At 39.2% G+C, this 9853-nt stretch overlaps 1 protein-coding gene across 13 annotated transcripts in view; it reads right to left on the reverse strand.

The window, feature by feature from the left end:
• The window catches only part of MBNL1 (muscleblind like splicing regulator 1), a 180335-nt gene extending 171231 nt beyond the window's left edge, over positions 1 to 9104 (reverse strand). For 12 of the 13 annotated variants that reach the window (XM_007108270.4, XM_028488581.2, XM_007108269.4 and 9 more), the window contains exon 1: positions 8962 to 9104. The gene's annotated coding sequence lies outside the window, so the exon portion shown is untranslated. Of the gene's footprint in view, positions 1 to 8285; positions 8307 to 8961 lie in introns of those variants that run through there. The other variant, XM_055085727.1, reaches the window with a different exon arrangement.
• Positions 9105 to 9853: the final 749 nt, after the last annotated feature.

The following is a 9853-nucleotide window of genomic DNA, read 5'->3' on the forward strand; positions in this document are numbered from 1 at the left end:
CCGCCTGCCGACGCAGGGGACGCGGGTTCGTGCCCCGGTCCGGGAAGATCCCACGTGCCGCGGAGCGGCTGGGCCCGTGAGCCATGGCCGCTGCGCCTGCGCGTCCGGAGCCTGCGCTCTGCAACGGGAGGGGCCACAGCAGTGAGAGGCCCGCGTACCGCAAAAAAAAGTATCTTTAATGATGTTCTAAATATGAATATGAACTGCTTAATGCCTTATGTGGCATTCTTGTTATTTAACCTGCTTTTGATGTGTTCTGACTATTAAACTGTAAAGTCTTCCACTGTTTAGATTTCCTCACACTCCCACTGCATATACTATTGTTACCATACATTTTTCGAATTTTCTGAAAGTCTATTCAGTCATAATCACTGTAGACAAATGTCAGTATGCAGGGATTGGGAGTACAGTAAGTATACACAATGTTACCACATCTTTCACAACCATGTACTTAAAATATTCATGAATTATTTTTTAAAACCCACAAAATTGTATTCACAATTGTGACACTTCTACCAGTGCCTGAAATGATCAGCTATATCTTGTTTTTATTTCTTCACTTTTCTTCTATTCAACGTCACATTAAATTGTATGCTCTGGCTGTCTCTGATTAAAATCTCCCTGCTAATATACAGTTCTCTCATTGCTGTTCATTATACATTATGCATTTCCTTTCCCAAAATGAAATCACTGGGTTTTTGGTATATTTTAGTATTACTTCCACTGCTTAACTTTCGTATATAGATGTTTTAGCAAACAACCTTGTAATTATCAGCTTACTTTTAACCTAGCTTTCTCTTGAACAAATTTTCTACATCCACTGTTCACCCCAGTTACCCACTTTGGTTTCTGATACATGTGTAACTATTTGGTGGCTTCAAAAACTGATATTTTATGGTATTCAACAGTAATACTAATGACAAAGCTATCAATATTTTAGTATAGGACGTTTGGAAATCTATATATTTCTACCAGCAAAATGAACTAAATAAATGAACTAGAACATGTATGAAGATTATGTCTGGATGTTAAATGTATACATATGAAAAATATGGAAATATCACTAAATAGATATAATTAATGCTGCTTTAACAGAATAATATTTTTATAATGTTAAAAAATAAAGAATACCTTTTGTTTTCCACTATTAATGCATTAGAACTGTTTGTTCCCTTTATTACATGTATTGGTCAGAGCTACATTAAGACGTACCTTTCCTTACCTCAACTTCCATACCACGTTACCTAGCCTCTGCTTATGAAATATCACCTTCCACTTTACTGTTATTTTCAAAACTCTTACTTCCCCTACCAGACTGCCACCTCTTTGAGGACAAGGTATATCTTGTTTGGTAGATCTCACTGAACCTAGCTTGCTATTTTTGCCAAAATATGTATTTTCCTATGAATCAACTTTACAAAATAAAATAATGTCTCAAATCAGCATGCAATGTTTATTTCACATGATTAAACGTGTTTCCATGATCCTAGAATCTTGTTAGCTCCTTAAAACAAATTTATTCTTAATTAAGAGCTCCCTATTTTAAAAGTGGAAATACAGCGAAAATCCAGTCTCAAGATAAATCTTTTTAAGAATCCTTTGGAGGAAGAAATATTGTCATTTTGTGAATTCTGCTAAAGAGGGACTGGAATGGAGTTGATATGTGCATGGACATTAGCCTTTGGATTATGTGGTATTTATCACAATTCTTTTTTTTTTAACATCTTTATTGGAGTATAATTGCTTTACAATGGTGTTTATATTTTACAGCTTTCAGAAAGATTAAATGAGATATTTTGTAAAGAAATGTATAGCAAGTGGCACTTCTATTATTAACATGTTTATAATTTCACAGATGTAAGAACTAAACAATGGAAAGAGTAAATGGTTTTTCCCAGTCCACATATCTAGTCACATCTGGTTTGGTGAAATAAAATCTACACCTTGCGAGACTTTTGTGCCCCGAAGTCTATTACTCCTTTCAAGATACAGACAAAATGCAATAAATATATAAAGATACGATAATTTTTAAATGATAATAATAACATCAGTATCACCTCTTATATTTACCAAGTGTTCCACTTTTCAAAACATGTTACCCCCAAATGAGGTCTGCTTTTGTTGTTCTACCTGCACTGCAACAAAGATTGTACTTTCAAAACAAATATAGATATACTGTTTATAGAAACTGATGTATCATTTCATAGCATGGCTTTTTGAAGCTAAAATTTAGTAAACAGGGCTTCCCTGGGGGCGCAGTGGTTGAGAGTCCGCCTGCCGACGCAGGGGACGCGGGTTCGTGCCCCGGTCTGGGAGGATCCCACATGCCGCGGAGCGGCTGGGCCCGTGAGCCGTGGCCGCTGCGCCTGCGCGTCCGGAGCCTGCGCTCCGCAACGGGAGGGGCCACAACAGCGAGAGGCCCGCGTACCGCAAAAAAAAGTATCTTTAATGATGTTCTAAATATGAATATGAACTGCTTAATGCCTTATGTGGCATTCTTGTTATTTAACCTGCTTTTGATGTGTTCTGACTATTAAACTGTAAAGTCTTCCACTGTTTAGATTTCCTCACACTCCCACTGCATATACTATTGTTACCATACATTTTTCGAATTTTCTGAAAGTCTATTCAGTCATAATCACTGTAGACAAATGTCAGTATGCAGGGATTGGGAGTACAGTAAGTATACACAATGTTACCACATCTTTCACAACCATGTACTTAAAATATTCATGAATTATTTTTTAAAACCCACAAAATTGTATTCACAATTGTGACACTTCTACCAGTGCCTGAAATGATCAGCTATATCTTGTTTTTATTTCTTCACTTTTCTTCTATTCAACGTCACATTAAATTGTATGCTCTGGCTGTCTCTGATTAAAATCTCCCTGCTAATATACAGTTCTCTCATTGCTGTTCATTATACATTATGCATTTCCTTTCCCAAAATGAAATCACTGGGTTTTTGGTATATTTTAGTATTACTTCCACTGCTTAACTTTCGTATATAGATGTTTTAGCAAACAACCTTGTAATTATCAGCTTACTTTTAACCTAGCTTTCTCTTGAACAAATTTTCTACATCCACTGTTCACCCCAGTTACCCACTTTGGTTTCTGATACATGTGTAACTATTTGGTGGCTTCAAAAACTGATATTTTATGGTATTCAACAGTAATACTAATGACAAAGCTATCAATATTTTAGTATAGGACGTTTGGAAATCTATATATTTCTACCAGCAAAATGAACTAAATAAATGAACTAGAACATGTATGAAGATTATGTCTGGATGTTAAATGTATACATATGAAAAATATGGAAATATCACTAAATAGATATAATTAATGCTGCTTTAACAGAATAATATTTTTATAATGTTAAAAAATAAAGAATACCTTTTGTTTTCCACTATTAATGCATTAGAACTGTTTGTTCCCTTTATTACATGTATTGGTCAGAGCTACATTAAGACGTACCTTTCCTTACCTCAACTTCCATACCACGTTACCTAGCCTCTGCTTATGAAATATCACCTTCCACTTTACTGTTATTTTCAAAACTCTTACTTCCCCTACCAGACTGCCACCTCTTTGAGGACAAGGTATATCTTGTTTGGTAGATCTCACTGAACCTAGCTTGCTATTTTTGCCAAAATATGTATTTTCCTATGAATCAACTTTACAAAATAAAATAATGTCTCAAATCAGCATGCAATGTTTATTTCACATGATTAAACGTGTTTCCATGATCCCAGAATCTTGTTAGCTCCTTAAAACAAATTTATTCTTAATTAAGAGCTCCCTATTTTAAAAGTGGAAATACAGCGAAAATCCAGTCTCAAGATAAATCTTTTTAAGAATCCTTTGGAGGAAGAAATATTGTCATTTTGTGAATTCTGCTAAAGAGGGACTGGAATGGAGTTGATATGTGCATGGACATTAGCCTTTGGATTATGTGGTATTTATCACAATTCTTTTTTTTTTAACATCTTTATTGGAGTATAATTGCTTTACAATGGTGTTTTCACAATTCTTTTTAATAATATTATGTTATTTAATATCCAGGTGATTTGAATAAATTGGCATTGCCTTGGGAAAAGTTTTATCTTCATATATACATTCACACACAAATTGTATCCACACTTGATGGGACTATGTACCTTATTAGCTATTACTCACCTCTTTGGGTATATGAAAGATACACCTCTCGATTTCTTAAAACAATGTCCAAAGAGATGACAGTTTTTTCCTTTGGAGCATATACACTACTTGAAGCATGATACTTATTTCAGAAATACCTTCACCTTTTAAAAATAATTGATCTCAGTGGAAAAGTAATTTTCCACTCTATCCAATATGCCTACATTTCATCTTGAGATTAATATATCCTGAACTCTTTTTGACAAAGGATCACCACAGAATCCTAGAGTAAGATCTCAAAAATAGTGGGAAAAGTAACAAATACAGAATGCCTAAAACTCTAACATAAATTCTTCAAAGGTTTTTCATTTTTATGAACGTCACAGGCAGAAGTGATAAGATGCCTCTCAGAAAACATGAATAATTATCTGAAAGAGATCTAATGAAATCATTAAAAGACTAACAATAATTTGTAGAAAACTATAACCTAGTATTTGCTAAGTGTTTTTCCAAGGATATAGCTGTAATGCTTATATAAATGTATATTTTTATAATACGAAAACACTAGTACATAAACCCCGAGTTCCCTACCTCAACTCTAAAAATACAAAATACGTCTAGAGACTTTTAGTGCCCTGTGTCAATAGCTCTTTTTGAATCCTCTGCTTTGCGATCAATAATTCTCCAACCTTCAGTGAATCTGCTCCATGACTCATCAGAAATGATCTACAAAGTTAATGGGGATCACTGTCCCCCCCGAGGCTCCACACATGCATTGAAACTAAGGGCAGTTGTGCCTCCTGTAGTGGGGGACAGGTTCAAGATGGCACCAAGCCGGGAGGCAACTCCTCTGAGATTCTCCGTAAAACCTGCTCCCTTCCCCCCAGCCAAAGAAGACCTCACTGCATGCAACCTGTCTTATATCTTTGGCATCCTTCAAGGAGATAAAAGTAAGCATATGTTATATGGATAGAAAAGAACCACGTTTTTTTTCAGCTTAACACTCACTGTGCATGGCAAAATGTACTTCAGTTTTGAAAATATCTGAAAGGAATGTTTCCAGGACCTAGGCCATTGTGCTTTGTTTACCAGTCAGATGCTTTCTCAAAATGTGTTCAAATTATAAAGACAATGTCTCCGTGTATAGGAATTCCTCAAAGCCCAGAACATTACTACAGAAACATTCTTACCTTCCCTAACATTCAAAACAATGCCCTCTTCCCTCCAGGTGAAAAATCTTTCATTCTTGTGAATTCATTAATCTTCGATTAACATACAGTCAGGAGTTTGTTTGGATTTATTTGGGGTTTTATTCTCTAAAGGTGGAAAGTCACAGCAAAGGAAAATATATATGAAGCATTTGAAGATAACTGCTATTTACTGAAAACTCTATTTTAAAATAAATTTTAGTGACTCGTTTGTGTTTGGTAACTTCAGGACAATGATAACTATAGTGTCTCTAAAATGTTTCTAAGTAGCAATCATACTCTATTCTGGCCTTTGAGAGGTGTTAAGACTCATCCCCTAATTATAAGCCTTTTCTCTGTTATTACTACCTCACCATTAAATCTCTAAACTAAATAGTAGTTTTGAGGATACAAAAATAGATGTTAGGTGGTGTGTTTTCTCAAATTTTGGTTACAATGGATAAGAAAGATGAGGTATTCCTATGTATAATAAACTTCTTTAGCTTGTAAAAATAAAAGTCCTTTTTACTGTGTTTTGACCAGCAAACTCTTTAGGCTTTCTACCAGAAGAGTGCTTTCTTGCGTTATTCTAGAGCAGCCCTGTCCAATAGAAATACAATGCAAGCCACACTTGTTATTTTAAGTTTTCCAGTAGCAGTATTTTTTAAAAAGTGAAAAGAAACACGTGAAATTAATCTAACAATATATTCTACTGAAACCAATATATCCAAAATATTATCACTGCCACATATAATCAATATAAAAAATATTATCAGATGTCTTATATTCTTTCTTTTTGTACAAAGTGTTCAAAATCCAGTATGTATTTTACACTTAGAGTAAACCTCAATCCAGAAAACCACATTTCAAGTGCTCAATAGTCACATGTGGCCAGTGGCTACTGTACTGGACAGCACGTTCTAGATTCCAAAAATATGAAGCTTTTTGGCCTAAAAGGCCACACACTTTAAAATCTCCCTATGTAACAGCCTCTGTGATTGGTATTGCCATTAGGATTTTATATTGAAGCAAATATTTAAGTGATTATATTTCACTTCCTTCGTCTGCTCCCCTGAACTTCGTATCTACTGCCCACCCTGATGCCAGAGTGTAAGAAACCCCAATTACCTATTCTTTTCATCTTCTTCTAAGCAAGATCTGAGATATTCTCTAATCTCTGCATCTTCTATCACCAAGCAGAAAGCCAGAAGGTGCAGCAAGGCTATTCTCTCTGTTTCCATAAATAGATATATCAAATACAGGCCTAATGTATGGCAACAGTGATAAATGCAAGGGCAATTTTTTTGCTTACAGTAAAGACAGGAAATTTTATATTAAAGAGTAATACACCCTTCCTCAATCAGAAATACGATTTTACTCCCTCCCTCCCCCGCCAGGAGAAACCTTGAGATATTCTGTTCTTGTTCTGGAACAGAACCCAGTGTTTCATTTCATAGGAATTCTGTGCCCAGAGGAAGAACAGAATGTTGGAATCAAAATTTAATGAATTCAACTTGGAGTCTAAGTTTGCCCCAAATGTGGAAATGTAAACACAAGCAATAATATCTCAAACCATAAAACACTTTGGATTCTCTGTTGGCATGGCTGCATAGAGTATCACACACGATGTGTGTGTCTGCACACAAATTTGTTCTTAGTTACATGAGAAAAAAAAATTAAACTAGGCACATGTGAGGTTTTCTGAGTCTCTTAGTAATAATACAACCTGATTATTACGTCTTTAGTGACACTGTAATTATAGATGAATGGATAAACAGGTTTTCTGGTGCTGACCCAACTTGTTCCTTAAAACACAAAAGGCAACTTTTGCAAGGAAACCCCCCATTAAACAAAACTAAAAGCTTTGTCTACCTTTTGAAAGAAGGCCTAACAACACACTAGTAATCCAAAAAAAAACTCACCCCCATGCAAATACACAACACTGATCAAAATCAGAAAGCTGGAGATTTCCTAAAACACAGTTTTGAGCTGTAGCTGTCACCAACTTTAAGAAAGCAAAGATACAAGTGACAACAATGTGCTTTCACAGGCTACAAAATAACTTTATTCAGAGTCTCCAGCTATAGCACCATATCTAAGACATTCTAAGTACTGAACTAAGTATTCCTGGGATAAATTGTACAGTCTTTGAACTTTCATTTTAACTTGTCCCAGTGATAACATTTTATCTCAACAGCAAGACAGGGAGAAACACCAACGCTCTCAGGAACCCACAGAGATAACATGGAGTGGATCACTTAATGCTGGTATAGAATAGTTATGTACTAAATACCCTCTGGGTATAAACAGGCACTGTGTTCAAACCCGGGAGGGGGGAACACCGTGTCCACGGGTGTAGTATTTCAAAGCACATTGCAGAGGGCCTGCAAATCCAAAGGCATTAATTATGACTTCTCTCTCACTGTATTAATTTGAGAAATTCCTCCGAGTATAGCAGAGTTTACCATCCATTTGCTATCGGCTCGGGCCTGGGCGGGTGGGTACGCAAAGTAAAGGCAGTGGAAATAACCTTTCTGGCAGCTTCTTACTCAATCTTAATCCTAGGGAAGCGCACTCCATGGAAATACAGCACAGAATCCTAGTAGCCGCATAGTCTCCCGGCCCAGGAGAGATTTAAGAACACAATTACACTTCCAGCTCCACCACTCTAGTTGTAAAGTGCTGTGAGAGGGGCAAGCATAAGCTCCACCATATACCTGCTCGTGTTACAGGCTCTGGAATCAAAGTATTCTCACATGACACATTACTACCAATAACAAATTCCGGCTCCGTTTAAAAAAAGAAAAGGGGGGGGGGCCGCGCTACATATTTGTCCTGCTTTTGTCTAAAAAACCAGAACCCAAGTCCTAACTACTTTTCATTCTTTTCAACCTTTCATGAAAGCCATTCAGTCAACTAACTGCGGCTCCACCCTGAGAGCGCCTATACTTACTTTTCTTACAGTTTTTGAGTGACGCACTACAAAACGATGGGAAAAAAAAAAAAAAAAAAAAAAAAGAGCCCTCTCATGCAGGGCTTCTTCCGCCCTGTAAACTTGGCAAAAGGCAAACTGGACTGAAATACAGCACTCTCCATATAAGGAAGCCCAGCTAAACATGTCATGCGTAATTTATGGGTAGCAGGCAGAGAATTAACCTTTGCGTGCACATATTTGGCCCAGATGAAAACCGGGCTGGATGGCAGCCCCAGGGGCACGGATGCGGGATCTCTTGGGAGAAACCGTGGCTCCCATCTCATGGACTCGCATCTCCCCCCGACAAAGGTCGTTAAGTTGTAAGTACACTTCCACGCACCTGTTTCTTTTATCCGCCACCACCCCCGCCCCCCTTCTTTCTTTCTCTTTTCTTTCTCTTAGGCTGCCAAGTGGGAAGCTGGCAGCGCTGACACTGTCCGCAGAGCCCAGGGAAGGGCTCCTCGCAGCTGGGCTGCAGCTGCAACCTCCCGCTTTCCCTCTAGCTCGAGATGGTGTGCGCTAGGAAACCATCCAGCGTGCTGAGCCGGCCCAAGCCTCCTCTCACTTCCTCCTTCAGCCATGTACAGCCCCGAAAGAACACGAACAATGCAGAGCAGCAGACCAGCGCGAGCAAACTGTGAAAATGGAAACTTACCTCTCACATTTTTTTTTCAGAGGCAGCCCGACTGCCGAGCGAGTGCCCAAGGCATTGTGGGAGTCATGATTCCAAGAGGCCCGCGATTTAAAATTGAACTTGTCAGTTCCCGGTCACGGGAGCATTGTGAGCGCCACAACTCATTCAGCTGCAGTGAAAAGACTGTTGCATGTCGCTGTGCAGCCTCTTATCGCCGAGGTCTGGTTTCCGCTGCTGCTGCGCGGCCCCTCCCCCGCCGGCCCAGCCCCACCAGGAAGCCCTGGGCGGACTCGTCGAGCCCCGGAACCCACGCGGCGGCGAAAAAAACGCTCTTCAACTTTCCGCCGCCCCTCGGCCCTGCTCCCCCGCCACCTCGTCGCCCCTCAGCCAAACAAAGTCCGCTGGGGGTGGTCGTTGCCACCCGCCGACCGGCGCGGAGAGCAAAAGGAAACCCGAGCTGGAGCTGGCGAGGTGCATCCCCGCCGCCTCCCGGTGGTATCTTCCATCTTATACGTTCAGCATTTATAAGCTCCGAGCTATAGTGCAGAGAGGACGCACCGCTACTACTTTCTGCTCCTTCCGACTGGCTGAGCCGACAAATCGGTTCGTTGTTGAAAGAGGCCCGTGGATGGGTCTTGGTAAGGCAGCCGGCAAGGTTAGACTGAAGGCGAGTCTCCAAAGCAGGATAAAACAGCAGGAGCTGGTGGGGCTGCCGCGTTAAAATGCACCACACAGTTTTTGAACCTGGATGGCCCACAGGCGGGAAAGACATCCGCACGACTGCCAGTGTGTATCTTTCTCAAGGAACAGGGTGTCCACGGTTTTGGAATTCCTTAGTAAAACTTACTGTCACACAAGCACATACGCTCACATACCAGCTTCCCATCTACTTTGTAAATAATATTTGGAATGT

This window comes from Physeter macrocephalus, chromosome 1, assembly GCF_002837175.3.
Source record: "Physeter macrocephalus isolate SW-GA chromosome 1, ASM283717v5, whole genome shotgun sequence".
Lineage (NCBI taxonomy): Eukaryota > Metazoa > Chordata > Mammalia > Artiodactyla > Physeteridae > Physeter > Physeter macrocephalus.